Source organism: Polyergus mexicanus, unplaced genomic scaffold (assembly GCF_030449975.1).
Source record: "Polyergus mexicanus isolate NDT 795.1 unplaced genomic scaffold, iyPolMexi1.0 SCAF_24, whole genome shotgun sequence".
Classification (NCBI taxonomy): domain Eukaryota; kingdom Metazoa; phylum Arthropoda; class Insecta; order Hymenoptera; family Formicidae; genus Polyergus; species Polyergus mexicanus.
In genome coordinates, this window is record NW_027223344.1 from 2,216,598 (window position 1) to 2,232,617 (window position 16,020).

Here is a 16,020-nt window from a genome sequence, read left to right on the forward strand (position 1 = left end):
TACAACATCAAGGAAATTGAGAAGAAACGGTTTTCTGCGCACCGAGTTGAAATAGCTATGTACGCAAGTTTAGGTCGTTCGGAACGTCTTAGTTACGTGTCAGTAAATGAGATTAGTCGAAATTTCTTGTACAACATCAAGGAAATTGAGGAGAAACGCTTTTCTGCGCACAGAGTTGAGATAGCTATGTACGCAAGTTTCGGTCGTCCGGAACGTCTTAGTTACGTGTCAGTAAGTGAGATTTGTCTAAAATTCTTGTACAACATCAAGGAAATTGAGGAGAAATGCTTTTCTGCGCACAGAGTTGAGATAGCTATGTACGCAAGTTTTGTTCGCTTGGAACGTCTTAGATACGTTTCAGTAAGTGAGATTAGTCGAAATTTCTTGTACAACATCAAGGAAATTGAGGTGAAACGCTTTTCTGCGCACCGAGTTGAAATAGCTATGTACGCAAGATTCGGTCGTCCGGAACGTCTTAGTTACGTGTCAGTAAGTGAGATTAGTCGAAATTTCTTGTACAACATCAAGGAAATTAAGGAGAAACGCTTCTCTGCGCACAGAGTTGAGATAGCTATGTACGCAAGTTTCGGTCGTCCGGAACGTCTTAGTTACGTGTCAGTAAGTGAGATTTGTCGAAAATTCTTGTACAAGAACAACGAAATTGAGGAGAAACGTTTTTCTGCGCACAGAGTTGAGATAGCTATGTACGCAAATTTCGTTCGCTCGAGACGTCTTAGTTACGTGTCAGTAAGTGAGATTTGTCGAAAATTCTTGTACAACATCAAGGAAATTGAGGAGAAACGCTTTTCTGCGCACAGAGTTGAGATAGCTATGTACGCAAGTTTCGTTCGCTCGGAACGTCTTAGATACGTTTCAGTAAGTGAGATTAGTCGAAATTTCTTGTACAACATCAAGGAAATTGTGGAGAAACGCTTTTCTGCGCACAGAGTTGAGATAGCTATGTACGCAAATCTCGGTCGTCCGGAACGTCTTAGTTACGTGTCAGTAAGTGAGATTTGCAGAAAATTCTGGTACAACATCAAGGAAATTGAGAAGAAACGCTTTTCTGCGCACAGAGATGAGATAGCTATGTACGCAAGTTTCGTTCGCTCGGAACGCCTTAGATACGTGTCAGTAAGTGAGATTTGCAGAAAATTCTGGTACAACATCAAGGAAATTGAGAAGAAACGGTTTTCTGCGCACAGAGTTGAGATAGCTATGTACGCAAGTTTCGGTAGTTCGGAACGTCTTAGTTGCGTGTCAGTAAGTCAGATTTGCAGACAATTCTGGTACAACATCAAGGAAATTGAGGAGAAACGCTTTTCTGCGCACAGAGTTGAGATAGCTATGTACGCAAGTTTCGGTCGCTCGGAACGCCTTAGATACGTGTCAGTAAGTGAGATTTGCAGAAAATTCTTGTACAAGATCAAGGAAATTGAGGAGAAACGTTTTTTGCGCACAGAGTTGAGATAGCTATGTTCGCAAGTTTCGTTCGCTCGGAACGTCTTAGTTACGTGTCAGTAAGTGAGATTAGTCGAAATTTCTTGTACAACATCAAGGAAATTGAGGAGAAACGCTTTTCTGCGCACAGAGTTGAGATAGCTATGTACGCAAGTTTCGTTTGCTCGGAACGTCTTAGATACGTTTCAGTAAGTGAGATTAGTCGAAATTTCTTGTACAACATCAAGGAAATTGAGGAGAAACGCTTTTCTGCGCACAGAGTTGAGAAAGCTATGTACGCAAGTTTCGTTTGCTCGGAACGTCTTAGATACGTTTCAGTAAGTGAGAATAGTCGAAATTTCTTGTACAACATCAAGGAAATTGAGGAGAAACGCTTTTCTGCGCACAGAGTTGAGATAGCTATGTACGCAAGTTTCGTTCGCTCGAGACGTCTTAGTTACGTGTCAGTAAGTGAGATTAGTCGAAATTTCTTGTACAACATCAAGGAAATTGAGTAGAAACGCTTTTCTGCGCACAGAGTTGAGATAGCTATGTACGCAAGTTTCGGTCGTCCGGAACATCTTAGTTACGTGTCAGTAAGTGAGATTTGTCGAAAATTCTTGTACAAGATCAACGAAATTGAGGAGAAACGTTTTTCTGCGCACAGAGTTGAGATAGCTATGTACGCAAGTTTCGTTCGCTCCAGACGTCTTAGTTACGTGTCGGTAAGTGAGATTAGTCGAAATTTCTTGTACAACATCAAGGAAATTGTGGAGAAACGCTTTTCTGCGCACAGAGTTGAGATAGCTATGTACGCAAGTTTCGGTCGTCCGGAACGTCTTAGTTACGTGTCAGTAAGTGAGATTTGCAGAAAATTCTGGTACAACATCAAGGAAATTGAGAAGAAACGCTTTTCTGCGCACAGAGATGAGATAGCTATGTACGCAAGTTTCGTTCGCTCGGAACGCCTTAGATACGTGTCAGTAAGTGAGATTTGCAGGAAATTCTGGTACAACATCAAGGAAATTGAGAAGAAACGGTTTTCTGCGCACAGAGTTGAGATAGCTATGTACGCAAGTTTCGTTCGCTCGGAACGTCTTAGTTACGTGTCAGTAAGTGAGATTTGTCGAAAATTTTTGTACAAGATCAACGAAATTGAGGAGAAACGTTTTTCTGCGCACAGAGTTGAGATAGCTACGTACGCAAGTTTCGTTCGCTCGAGACGTCTTAGTTACGTGTCAGTAAGTGAGATTTGCAGAAAATTCTGGTACAACATCAAGGAAATTGAGAAGAAACGGTTTTCTGCGCACAGAGTTGAAATAGTTATGTACGCAAGTTTCGGTCGTTCGGAATTTCTTAGTTACGTGTCAGTAAGTGAGATTAGTCGAAATTTCTTGTACAACATCAAGGAAATTGAGGAGAAACGCTTTTATGCGCACCGAGTTGAGATAGCTATGTACGCAAGTTTCGGTCGTCCGGAACGTCTTAGTTACGTGTCAGTAAGTGAGATTTGTCGAAAATTCTTGTACAACATCAAGGAAATTGAGGAGAAATGCTTTTCTGCGCACAGAGTTGAGATAGCGATGTACGCAAGTTTCGTTCGCTCGGAAAGTCTTAGATACGTTTCAGTAATTGAGATTAGTCGAAATTTCTTGTACAACATCAAGGAAATTGAGGAGAAACGCTCTTCTGCGCACCGAGTTGAAATAGCTATGTACGCAAGTTTCGGTCGTCCGGAACGTCTTAGTTACGTGTCAGTAAGTGAGATTTGTCGAAAATTCTTGTACAAGAACAACGAAATTGAGGAGAAACGTTTTTCTGCGCACAGAGTTGAGATAGCTATGTACGCAAATTTCGTTCGCTCGAGACGTCTTAGTTACGTGTCAGTAAGTGAGATTTGTCGAAAATTCTTGTACAACATCAAGGAAATTGAGGAGAAACGCTTTTCTGCGCACAGAGTTGAGATAGCTATGTACGCAAGTTTCGTTCGCTCGGAACGTCTTAGATACGTTTCAGTAAGTGAGATTAGTCGAAATTTCTTGTACAACATCAAGGAAATTGAGGAGAAACGCTTTTCTGCGCACAGGGTTGAGATAGCTATGTACGCAAGTTTCTGTCGTCCGGAACGTCTTAGTTACGTGTCAGTAAGTGAGATTTGCAGAAAATTCTGGTACAACATCAAGGAAATTGAGAAGAAACGGTTTTCTGCTCACCGAGTTGAAATAGCTATGTACGCAAGTTTAGGTCGTTCGGAACGTCTTAGTTACGTGTCAGTAAGTGAGATTTGTCGAAAATTTTTGTACAAGATCAACGAAATTGAGGAGAAACGCTTTTCTGCGCACAGAGTTGAGATAGCTATGTACGCAAGTTTCGGTCGTCCGGAACGTCTTAGTTACGTGTCAGCAAGTGAGATTTGTCTAAAATTCTTGTACAACATCAAGGAAATTGAGGAGAAATGCTTTTCTGCGCACAGAGTTGAGATAGCTATGTACGCAAGTTTTGTTCGCTCGGAACGTCTTAGATACGTTTCAGTAAGTGAGATTAGTCGAAATTTCTTGTACAACATCAAGGAAATTGAGGTGAAACGCTTTTCTGCGCACCGAGTTGAAATAGCTATGTACGCAAGATTCGGTCGTCCGGAACGTCTTAGTTACGTGTCAGTAAGTGAGATTAGTCGAAATTTCTTGTACAACATCAAGGAAATTAAGGAGAAACGCTTCTCTGCGCACAGAGTTGAGATAGCTATGTACGCAAGTTTCGGTCGTCCGGAACGTCTTAGTTACGTGTCAGTAAGTGAGATTTGTCGAAAATTCTTGTACAAGAACAACGAAATTGAGGAGAAACGTTTTTCTGCGCACAGAGTTGAGATAGCTATGTACGCAAATTTCGTTCGCTCAAGACGTCTTAGTTACGTGTCAGTAAGTGAGATTTGTCGAAAATTCTTGTACAACATCAAGGAAATTGAGGAGAAACGCTTTTCTGCGCACAGAGTTGAGATAGCTATGTACGCAAGTTTCGTTCGCTCGGAACGTCTTAGATACGTTTCAGTAAGTGAGATTAGTCGAAATTTCTTGTACAACATCAAGGAAATTGAGGAGAAACGCTTTTCTGCGCACAGGGTTGAGATAGCTATGTACGCAAGTTTCTGTCGTCCGGAACGTCTTAGTTACGTGTCAGTAAGTGAGATTTGCAGAAAATTCTGGTACAACATCAAGGAAATTGAGAAGAAACGGTTTTCTGCTCACCGAGTTGAAATAGCTATGTACGCAAGTTTAGGTCGTTCGGAACGTCTTAGTTACGTGTCAGTAAGTGAGATTTGTCGAAAATTTTTGTACAAGATCAACGAAATTGAGGAGAAACGTTTTTCTGCGCACAGAGTTGAGATAGCTACGTACGCAAGTTTCGTTCGCTCGAGACGTCTTAGCTACGTGTCAGTAAGTGAGATTTGCAGAAAATTCTGGTACAACATCAAGGAAATTGAGAAGAAACGGTTTTCTGCGCACAGAGTTGAAATAGTTATGTACGCAAGTTTCGGTCGTTCGGAACTTCTTAGTTACGTGTCAGTAAGTGAGATTAGTCGAAATTTCTTGTACAACATCAAGGAAATTGAGGAGAAACGCTTTTATGCGCACCGAGTTGAGATAGCTATGTACGCAAGTTTCGGTCGTCCGGAACGTCTTAGTTACGTGTCAGTAAGTGAGATTTGTCGAAAATTCTTGTACAAGAACAACGAAATTGAGGAGAAACGTTTTTCTGCGCACAGAGTTGAGATAGCTATGTACGCAAATTTCGTTCGCTCGAGACGTCTTAGTTACGTGTCAGTAAGTGAGATTTGTCGAAAATTCTTGTACAACATCAAGGAAATTGAGGAGAAACGCTTTTCTGCGCACAGAGTTGAGATAGCTATGTACGCAAGTTTCGTTCGCTCGGAACGTCTTAGATACGTTTCAGTAAGTGAGATTAGTCGAAATTTCTTGTACAACATCAAGGAAATTGAGGAGAAACGCTTTTCTGCGCACAGGGTTGAGATAGCTATGTACGCAAGTTTCGGTCGTCCGGAACGTCTTAGTTACGTGTCAGTAAGTGAGATTTGCAGAAAATTCTGGTACAACATCAAGGAAATTGAGAAGAAACGGTTTTCTGCTCACCGAGTTGAAATAGCTATGTACGCAAGTTTAGGTCGTTCGGAACGTCTTAGTTACGTGTCAGTAAGTGAGATTTGTCGAAAATTTTTGTACAAGATCAACGAAATTGAGGAGAAACGTTTTTCTGCGCACAGAGTTGAGATAGCTACGTACGCAAGTTTCGTTCGCTCGAGACGTCTTAGTTACGTGTCAGTAAGTGAGATTTGCAGAAAATTCTGGTACAACATCAAGGAAATTGAGAAGAAACGGTTTTCTGCGCACAGAGTTGAAATAGTTATGTACGCAAGTTTCGGTCGTTCGGAATTTCTTAGTTACGTGTCAGTAAGTGAGATTAGTCGAAATTTCTTGTACAACATCAAGGAAATTGAGGAGAAACGCTTTTATGCGCACCGAGTTGAGATAGCTATGTACGCAAGTTTCGGTCGTCCGGAACGTCTTAGTTACGTGTCAGTAAGTGAGATTTGTCGAAAATTCTTGTACAACATCAAGGAAATTGAGGAGAAATGCTTTTCTGCGCACAGAGTTGAGATAGCTATGTACGCAAGTTTCGTTCGCTCGGAAAGTCTTAGATACGTTTCAGTAATTGAGATTAGTCGAAATTTCTTGTACAACATCAAGGAAATTGAGGAGAAACGCTCTTCTGCGCACCGAGTTGAAATAGCTATGTACGCAAGTTTCGGTCGTCCGGAACGTCTTAGTTACGTGTCAGTAAGTGAGATTTGTCGAAAATTCATGTACAAGAACAACGAAATTGAGGAGAAACGTTTTTCTGCGCACAGAGTTGAGATAGCTATGTACGCAAATTTCGTTCGCTCGAGACGTCTTAGTTACGTGTCAGTAAGTGAGATTTGTCGAAAATTCTTGTACAACATCAAGGAAATTGAGGAGAAACGCTTTTCTGCGCACAAAGTTGAGATAGCTATGTACGCAAGTTTCGTTCGCTCGGAACGTCTTAGATACGTTTCAGTAAGTGAGATTAGTCGAAATTTCTTGTACAACATCAAGGAAATTGAGGAGAAACGCTTTTCTGCGCACAGGGTTGAGATAGCTATGTACGCAAGTTTCGGTCGTCCGGATCGTCTTAGTTACGTGTCAGTAAGTGAGATTTGCAGAAAATTCTGGTACAACATCAAGGAAATTGAGAAGAAACGGTTTTCTGCGCACCGAGTTGAAATAGCTATGTACGCAAGTTTAGGTCGTTCGGAACGTCTTAGTTACGTGTCAGTAAGTGAGATTAGTCGAAATTTCTTGTACAACATCAAGGAAATTGAGGAGAAACGCTTTTCTGCGCACAGAGTTGAGATAGCTATGTACGCAAGTTTCGGTCGTCCGGAACGTCTTAGTTACGTGTCAGTAAGTGAGATTTGTCTAAAATTCTTGTACAACATCAAGGAAATTGAGGAGAAATGCTTTTCTGCGCACAGAGTTGAGATAGCTATGTACGCAAGTTTTGTTCGCTCGGAACGTCTTAGATACGTTTCAGTAAGTGAGATTAGTCGAAATTTCTTGTACAACATCAAGGAAATTGAGGTGAAACGCTTTTCTGCGCACCGAGTTGAAATAGCTATGTACGCAAGATTCGGTCGTCCGGAACGTCTTAGTTACGTGTCAGTAAGTGAGATTAGTCGAAATTTCTTGTACAACATCAAGGAAATTAAGGAGAAACGCTTCTCTGCGCACAGAGTTGAGATAGCTATGTACGCAAGTTTCGGTCGTCCGGAACGTCTTAGTTACGTGTCAGTAAGTGAGATTTGTCGAAAATTCTTGTACAAGAACAACGAAATTGAGGAGAAACGTTTTTCTGCGCACAGAGTTGAGATAGCTATGTACGCAAATTTCGTTCGCTCGAGACGTCTTAGTTACGTGTCAGTAAGTGAGATTTGTCGAAAATTCTTGTACAACATCAAGGAAATTGAGGAGAAACGCTTTTCTGCGCACAGAGTTGAGATAGCTATGTACGCAAGTTTCGTTCGCTCGGAACGTCTTAGATACGTTTCAGTAAGTGAGATTAGTCGAAATTTCTTGTACAACATCAAGGAAATTGAGGAGAAACGCTTTTCTGCGCACAGGGTTGAGATAGCTATGTACGCAAGTTTCTGTCGTCCGGAACGTCTTAGTTACGTGTCAGTAAGTGAGATTTGCAGAAAATTCTGGTACAACATCAAGGAAATTGAGAAGAAACGGTTTTCTGCTCACCGAGTTGAAATAGCTATGTACGCAAGTTTAGGTCGTTCGGAACGTCTTAGTTACGTGTCAGTAAGTGAGATTTGTCGAAAATTTTTGTACAAGATCAACGAAATTGAGGAGAAACGTTTTTCTGCGCACAGAGTTGAGATAGCTACGTACGCAAGTTTCGTTCGCTCGAGACGTCTTAGTTACGTGTCAGTAAGTGAGATTTGCAGAAAATTCTGGTACAACATCAAGGAAATTGAGAAGAAACGGTTTTCTGCGCACAGAGTTGAAATAGTTATGTACGCAAGTTTCGGTCGTTCGGAACTTCTTAGTTACGTGTCAGTAAGTGAGATTAGTCGAAATTTCTTGTACAACATCAAGGAAATTGAGGAGAAACGCTTTTATGCGCACCGAGTTGAGATAGCTATGTACGCAAGTTTCGGTCGTCCGGAACGTCTTAGTTACGTGTCAGTAAGTGAGATTTGTCGAAAATTCTTGTACAACATCAAGGAAATTGAGGAGAAATGCTTTTCTGCGCACAGAGTTGAGATAGCTATGTACGCAAGTTTCGTTCGCTCGGAAAGTCTTAGATACGTTTCAGTAATTGAGATTAGTCGAAATTTCTTGTACAACATCAAGGAAATTGAGGAGAAACGCTCTTCTGCGCACCGAGTTGAAATAGCTATGTACGCAAGTTTCGATCGTCCGGAACGTCTTAGTTACGTGTCAGTAAGTGAGATTTGTCGAAAATTCTTGTACAAGAACAACGAAATTGAGGAGAAACGTTTTTCTGCGCACAGAGTTGAGATAGCTATGTACGCAAATTTCGTTCGCTCGAGACGTCTTAGTTACGTGTCAGTAAGTGAGATTTGTCGAAAATTCTTGTACAACATCAAGGAAATTGAGGAGAAACGCTTTTCTGCGCACAGAGTTGAGATAGCTATGTACGCAAGTTTCGTTCGCTCGGAACGTCTTAGATACGTTTCAGTAAGTGAGATTAGTCGAAATTTTTTGTACAACATCAAGGAAATTGAGGAGAAACGCTTTTCTGCGCACAGGGTTGAGATAGCTATGTACGCAAGATTCGGTCGTCCGGAACGTCTTAGTTACGTGTCAGTAAGTGAGATTAGTCGAAATTTCTTGTACAACATCAAGGAAATTAAGGAGAAACGCTTCTCTGCGCACAGAGTTGAGATAGCTATGTACGCAAGTTTCGGTCGTCCGGAACATCTTAGTTACGTGTCAGTAAGTGAGATTTGTCGAAAATTCTTGTACAAGATCAACGAAATTGAGGAGAAACGTTTTTCTGCGCACAGAGTTGAGATAGCTATGTACGCAAGTTTCGTTCGCTCGAGACGTCTTAGTTACATGTCAGTAAGGGAGATTAGTCGAAATTTCTTGTACAACATCAAGGAAATTGTGGAGAAACGCTTTTCTGCGCACAGAGTTGAGATAGCTATGTACGCAAATCTCGGTCGTCCGGAACGTCTTAGTTACGTGTCAGTAAGTGAGATTTGCAGAAAATTCTGGTACAACATCAAGGAAATTGAGAAGAAACGCTTTTCTGCGCACAGAGATGAGATAGCTATGTACGCAAGTTTCGTTCGCTCGGAACGCCTTAGATACGTGTCAGTAAGTGAGATTTGCAGAAAATTCTGGTACAACATCAAGGAAATTGAGAAGAAACGGTTTTCTGCGCACAGAGTTGAGATAGCTATGTACGCAAGTTTCGGTAGTTCGGAACGTCTTAGTTACGTGTTAGTAAGTCAGATTTGCAGACAATTCTGGTACAACATCAAGGAAATTGAGGAGAAACGGTTTTCTGCGCACAGAGTTGAGATAGCTATGTACGCAAGTTTCGTTCGCTCGGAACGTCTTAGTTACGTGTCAGTAAGTCAAATTTGCAGACAATTCTGGTACAACATCAAGGAAATTGAGGAGAAACGCTTTTCTGCGCACAGAGTTGAGATAGCTATGTACGCAAGTTTCGGTCGTCCGGAACGTCTTAGTTACGTGTCAGTAAGTGAAATTAGTCGAAATTTCTTGTACAACATCAATGAAATTGAGGAGAAACGCTTTTCTGCGCACAGAGTTGAGATAGCTATGTACGCAAGTTTCGTTCGCTCAGAACGTCTTAGATACGTTTCAGTATGTGAGATTAGTCGAAATTTCTTGTACAACATCAAGGAAATTGAGGAGAAACGCTTTCCTGCGCACAGAGTTGAGATAGCTGTGTACGCAAGTTTCGTTCGCTCGAGACGTCTTAGTTACGTGTCAGTAAGTGAGATTTGCAGAAAATTCTGGTACAACATCAAGGAAATTGAGAAGAAACGCTTTTCTGCGCACAGAGGTGAGATAGCTATGTACGCAAGTTTCGTTCGCTCGGAACGCCTTAGATACGTTTCAGTAAGTGAGATTTGCAGAAAATTCTGGTACAACATCAAGGAAATTGAGAAGAAACGGTTTTCTGCGCACAGAGTTGAGATAGCTATGTACGCAAGTTTCGGTAGTTCGGAACGTCTTAGTTACGTGTCAGTAAGTGAGATTAGTCGAAATTTCTTGTACAGCATCAATGAAATTGAGGAGAAACGCTTTTCTGCGCACAGAGTTGAGATAGCTGTGTACGCAAGTTTCGTTCGTCCGGAACGTCTTAGTTACGTGTCAGTAAGTGAGATTAGTCGAAATTTCTTGTACAACATCAATGAAATTGAGGAGAAACGCTTTTCTGCGCACAGAGTTGAGATAGCTATGTACGCAAGTTTCGGTAGTTCGGAACGTCTTAGTTACGTGTCAGTAAGTGAGATTTGCATACAATTCTGGTACAACATCAAGGAAATTGAGGAGAAACGCTTTTCTGCGCACAGAGTTGAGATAGCTATGTACGCAAGTTTCGGTCGTCCGGAACGTCTTAGTTACGTGTCAGTAAGTGAGATTTGCAGACAATTCTGGTACAACATCAAGGAAATTGAGGAGAAACGCTTTTCTGCGCACAGAGTTGAGATAGCTATGTACGCAAGTTTCGTTCGCTCGGAACGCCTTAGATACGTGTCAGTAAGTGAGATTTGCAGAAAATTCTGGTACAACATCAAGGAAATTGAGAAGAAACAGTTTTCTGCGCACAGAGTTGAGATAGCTATGTACGCAAGTTTCGGTAGTTCGGAACGTCTTAGTTACGTGTCAGTAAGTGAGATTAATCGAAATTTCTTGTACAGCATCAATGAAATTGAGGAGAAACGCTTTTCTGCGCACAGAGTTGAGATAGCTGTGTACGCAAGTTTCGTTCGTCCGGAACGTCTTAGTTACGTGTCAGTAAGTGAGATTAGCCGAAATTTCTTGTTCAACATCAAGGAAATTGAGGAGAAACGCTTTTCTGCGCACAGAGTTGAGATAGCTATGTACGCAAGTTTCGTTTGCTCGGAACGTCTTAGATACGTTTCAGTAAGTGAGAATAGTCGAAATTTCTTGTACAACATCAAGGAAATTGTGGAGAAACGCTTTTCTGCGCACAGAGTTGAGATAGCTATGTACGCAAGTTTCGGTCGTCCGGAACGTCTTAGTTACGTGTCAGTAAGTGAGATTAGTCGAAATTTCTTGTACAACATCAATGAAATTGAGGAGAAACGCTTTTCTGCGCACAGAGTTGAGATAGCTATGTACGCAAGTTTCGGTAGTTCGGAACGTCTTAGTTACGTGTCAGTAAGTGAGATTTGCAGAAAATTCTGGTACAACATCAAGGAAATTGAGAAGAAACGCTTTTCTGCGCACAGAGGTGAGATAGCTATGTACGCAAGTTTCGTTCGCTCGGAACGCCTTAGATACGTGTCAGTAAGTGAGATTTGCAGAAAATTCTGGTACAACATCAAGGAAATTGAGAAGAAACAGTTTTCTGCGCACAGAGTTGAGATAGCTATGTACGCAAGTTTCGGTAGTTCGGAACGTCTTAGTTACGTGTCAGTAAGTGAGATTAATCGAAATTTCTTGTACAGCATCAATGAAATTTAGGAGAAACGCTTTTCTGCGCACAGAGTTGAGATAGCTGTGTACGCAAGTTTCGTTCGTCCGGAACGTCTTAGTTACGTGTCAGTAAGTGAGATTAGTCGAAATTTCTTGTACAACATCAATGAAATTGAGGAGAAACGCTTTTCTGCGCACAGAGTTGAGATAGCTATGTACGCAAGTTTCGGTAGTTCGGAACGTCTTAGTTACGTGTCAGTAAGTGAGATTTGCAGACAATTCTGGTACAACATCAAGGAAATTGAGGAGAAACGCTTTTCTGCGCACAGAGTTGAGATAGCTATGTACGCAAGTTTCGGTCGTCCGGAACGTCTTAGTTACGTGTCAGTAAGTGAGATTTGCAGACAATTCTGGTACAACATCAAGGAAATTGAGGAGAAACGCTTTTCTGCGCACAGAGTTGAGATAGCTATGTACGCAAGTTTCGTTCGCTCGAGACGTCTTAGTTACGTGTCAGTAAGTGAGATTAGTCGAAATTTCTTGTACAACATCAAGGAAATTGAGGAGAAACGCTTTTCTGCGCACAGAGTTGAGATAGCTGTGTACGCAAGTTTGGTTCGCTCGAGACGTCTTAGTTACATGTCAGTAAGTGAGATTAGTCGAAATTTCTTGTACAACATCAAGGAAATTGAGGAGAAATGCTTTTCTGCGCACAGAGTTGAGATAGCTATGTACGTAAGTTTCGGTCGTCTGGAACGTCTTAGTTACGTGTCATTAAGTGAGATTAGCCGAAATTTCTTGTTCAACATCAAGGAAATTGAGGAGAAACGCTTTTCTGCGCACAGAGTTGAGATAGCTATGTACGCAAGTTTCGTTTGCTCGGAACGTCTTAGATACGTTTCAGTAAGTGAGAATAGTCGAAATTTCTTGTACAACATCAAGGAAATTGAGGAGAAACGCTTTTCTGCGCACAGAGTTGAGATAGCTATGTACGCAAGTTTCGTTCGCGCGAGACGTCTTAGTTACGTGTCGGTAAGTGAGATTAGTCGAAATTTCTTGTACAACATCAAGGAAATTGTGGAGAAACGCTTTTCTGCGCACAGAGTTGAGATAGCTATGTACGCAAGTTTCGTTCGCTCGGAACGTCTTAGATACGTTTCAGTATGTGAGATTAGTCGAAATTTCTTGTACAACATCAAGGAAATTGAGAAGAAACGCTTTTCTGCGCACAGAGGTGAGATAGCTATGTACGCAAGTTTCGTTCGCTCGGAACGCCTTAGATACGTTTCAGTAAGTGAGATTTGCAGAAAATTCTGGTACAACATCAAGGAAATTGAGAAGAAACGGTTTTCTGCGCACAGAGTTGAGATAGCTATGTACGCAAGTTTCGGTAGTTCGGAACGTCTTAGTTACGTGTCAGTAAGTGAGATTAGTCGAAATTTCTTGTACAGCATCAATGAAATTGAGGAGAAACGCTTTTCTGCGCACAGAGTTGAGATAGCTGTGTACGCAAGTTTCGTTCGTCCGGAACGTCTTAGTTACGTGTCAGTAAGTGAGATTAGTCGAAATTTCTTGTACAACATCAATGAAATTGAGGAGAAACGCTTTTCTGCGCACAGAGTTGAGATAGCTATGTACGCAAGTTTCGGTAGTTCGGAACGTCTTAGTTACGTGTCAGTAAGTGAGATTTGCATACAATTCTGGTACAACATCAAGGAAATTGAGGAGAAACGCTTTTCTGCGCACAGAGTTGAGATAGCTATGTACGCAAGTTTCGGTCGTCCGGAACGTCTTAGTTACGTGTCAGTAAGTGAGATTTGCAGACAATTCTGGTACAACATCAAGGAAATTGAGGAGAAACGCTTTTCTGCGCACAGAGTTGAGATAGCTATGTACGCAAGTTTCGTTCGCTCGAGACGTCTTAGTTACGTGTCAGTAAGTGAGATTAGTCGAAATTTTTTGTACAACATCAAGGAAATTGAGGAGAAACGCTTTTCTGCGCACAGAGTTGAGATAGCTGTGTACGCAAGTTTGGTTCGCTCGAGACGTCTTAGTTACGTGTCAGTAAGTGAGATTAGTCGAAATTTCTTGTACAACATCAAGGAAATTGAGGAGAAATGCTTTTCTGCGCACAGAGTTGAGATAGCTATGTACGTAAGTTTCGGTCGTCTGGAACGTCTTAGTTACGTGTCAGTAAGTGAGATTAGCCGAAATTTCTTGTTCAACATCAAGGAAATTGAGGAGAAACGCTTTTCTGCGCACAGAGTTGAGATAGCTATGTACGCAAGTTTCGGTCGTCCGGAAATTTTTAGTTACGTGTCAGTAAGTGAGATTAGTCGAAATTTCTTGTACAACATCAAGGAAATTGAGGAGGAACGCTTTTCTGCGCACAGAGTTGAGATAGCTATGTACGCAAGTTTCGTTCGCTCGGAACGTCTTAGTTACGTGTCAGTAAGTAAGATTTGCAGACAATTCTGGTACAACATCAAGGAAATTGAGGAGAAACGCTTTTCTGCGCACAGAGTTGAGATAGCTATGTACGCAAGTTTCGGTCGTCCGGAACGTCTTAGTTACGTGTCAGTAAGTGAGATTAGTCGAAATTTCTTGTACAACATCAATGAAATTGAGGAGAAACGCTTTTCTGCGCACAGAGTTGAGATAGCTATGTACGCAAGTTTCGGTAGTTCGGAACGTCTTAGTTACGTGTCAGTAAGTGAGATTTGCAGAAAATTCTGGTACAACATCAAGGAAATTGAGGAGAAATGCTTTTCTGCGCACAGAGTTGAGATAGCTATGTACGTAAGTTTCGGTCGTCTGGAACGTCTTAGTTACGTGTCAGTAAGTGAGATTAGCCGAAATTTCTTGTTCAACATCAAGGAAATTGAGGAGAAACGCTTTTCTGCGCACAGAGTTGAGATAGCTATGTACGCAAGTTTCGTTTGCTCGGAACGTTTTAGATACGTTTCAGTAAGTGAGAATAGTCGAAATTTCTTGTACAACATCAAGGAAATTGAGGAGAAACGCTTTTCTGCGCACAGAGTTGAGATAGCTATGTACGCAAGTTTCGTTCGCTCGAGACGTCTTAGTTACGTGTCGGTAAGTGAGATTAGTCGAAATTTCTTGTACAACATCAAGGAAATTGTGGAGAAACGCTTTTCTGCGCACAGAGTTGAGATAGCTATGTACGCAAGTTTCGGTCGTCCGGAACGTCCTAGTTACGTGTCAGTAAGTGAGATTTGTCGAAAATTCTGGTACAACATCAAGGAAATTGAGAAAAAACGGTTTTCTGCGCACAGAGTTGAAATAGCTATGTACGCAAGTTTAGGTCGTCCGGAACGTCTTAGTTATGTGTCAGTAAGTGAGATTAGTCGAAATTTCTTGTACAACATCAAGGAAATTGAGGAGAAACGCTTTTATGCGCACAGAGTTGAGATAGCTATGTACGCAAGTTTCGTTCGCTCGGAACGTCTTAGATACGTTTCAGTAAGTGAGATTAGTCGAAATTTCTTGTACAACATCAAGGAAATTGAGGAGAAACGCTTTTCTGCGCACAGAGTTGAGATAGCTGTGTACGCAAGTTTGGTTCGCTCGAGACGTCTTAGTTACGTGTCAGTAAGTGAGATTAGTCGAAATTTCTTGTACAACATCAATGAAATTGAGGAGAAACGCTTTTCTGCGCACAGAGTTGAGATAGCTATGTACGCAAGTTTCGGTAGTTCGGAACGTCTTAGTTACGTGTCAGTAAGTGTGATTTGCAGAAAATTCTGGTACAACATCAAGGAAATTGAGAAGAAACGCTTTTCTGCGCACAGAGGTGAGATAGCTATGTTCGCAAGTTTCGTTCGCTCGGAACGCCTTAGATACGTGTCAGTAAGTGAGATTTGCAGAAAATTCTGGTACAACATCAAGGAAATTGAGAAGAAACGGTTTTCTGCGCACAGAGTTGAGATAGCTATGTACGCAAGTTTCGGTAGTTCGGAACGTCTTAGTTACGTGTCAGTAAGTGAGATTAGTCGAAATTTCTTGTACAGCATCAATGAAATTGAGGAGAAACGCTTTTCTGCGCACAGAGTTGAGATAGCTGTGTACGCAAGTTTCGTTCGTCCGGAACGTCTTAGTTACGTGTCAGTAAGTGAGATTAGTCGAAATTTCTTGTACAACATCAATGAAATTGAGGAGAAACGCTTTTCTGCGCACAGAGTTGAGATAGCTATGTACGCAAGTTTCGGTAATTCGGAACGTCTTAGTTACGTGTCAGTAAGTGAGATTTGCAGACAATTCTGGTACAACATCAAGGAAATTGAGGAGA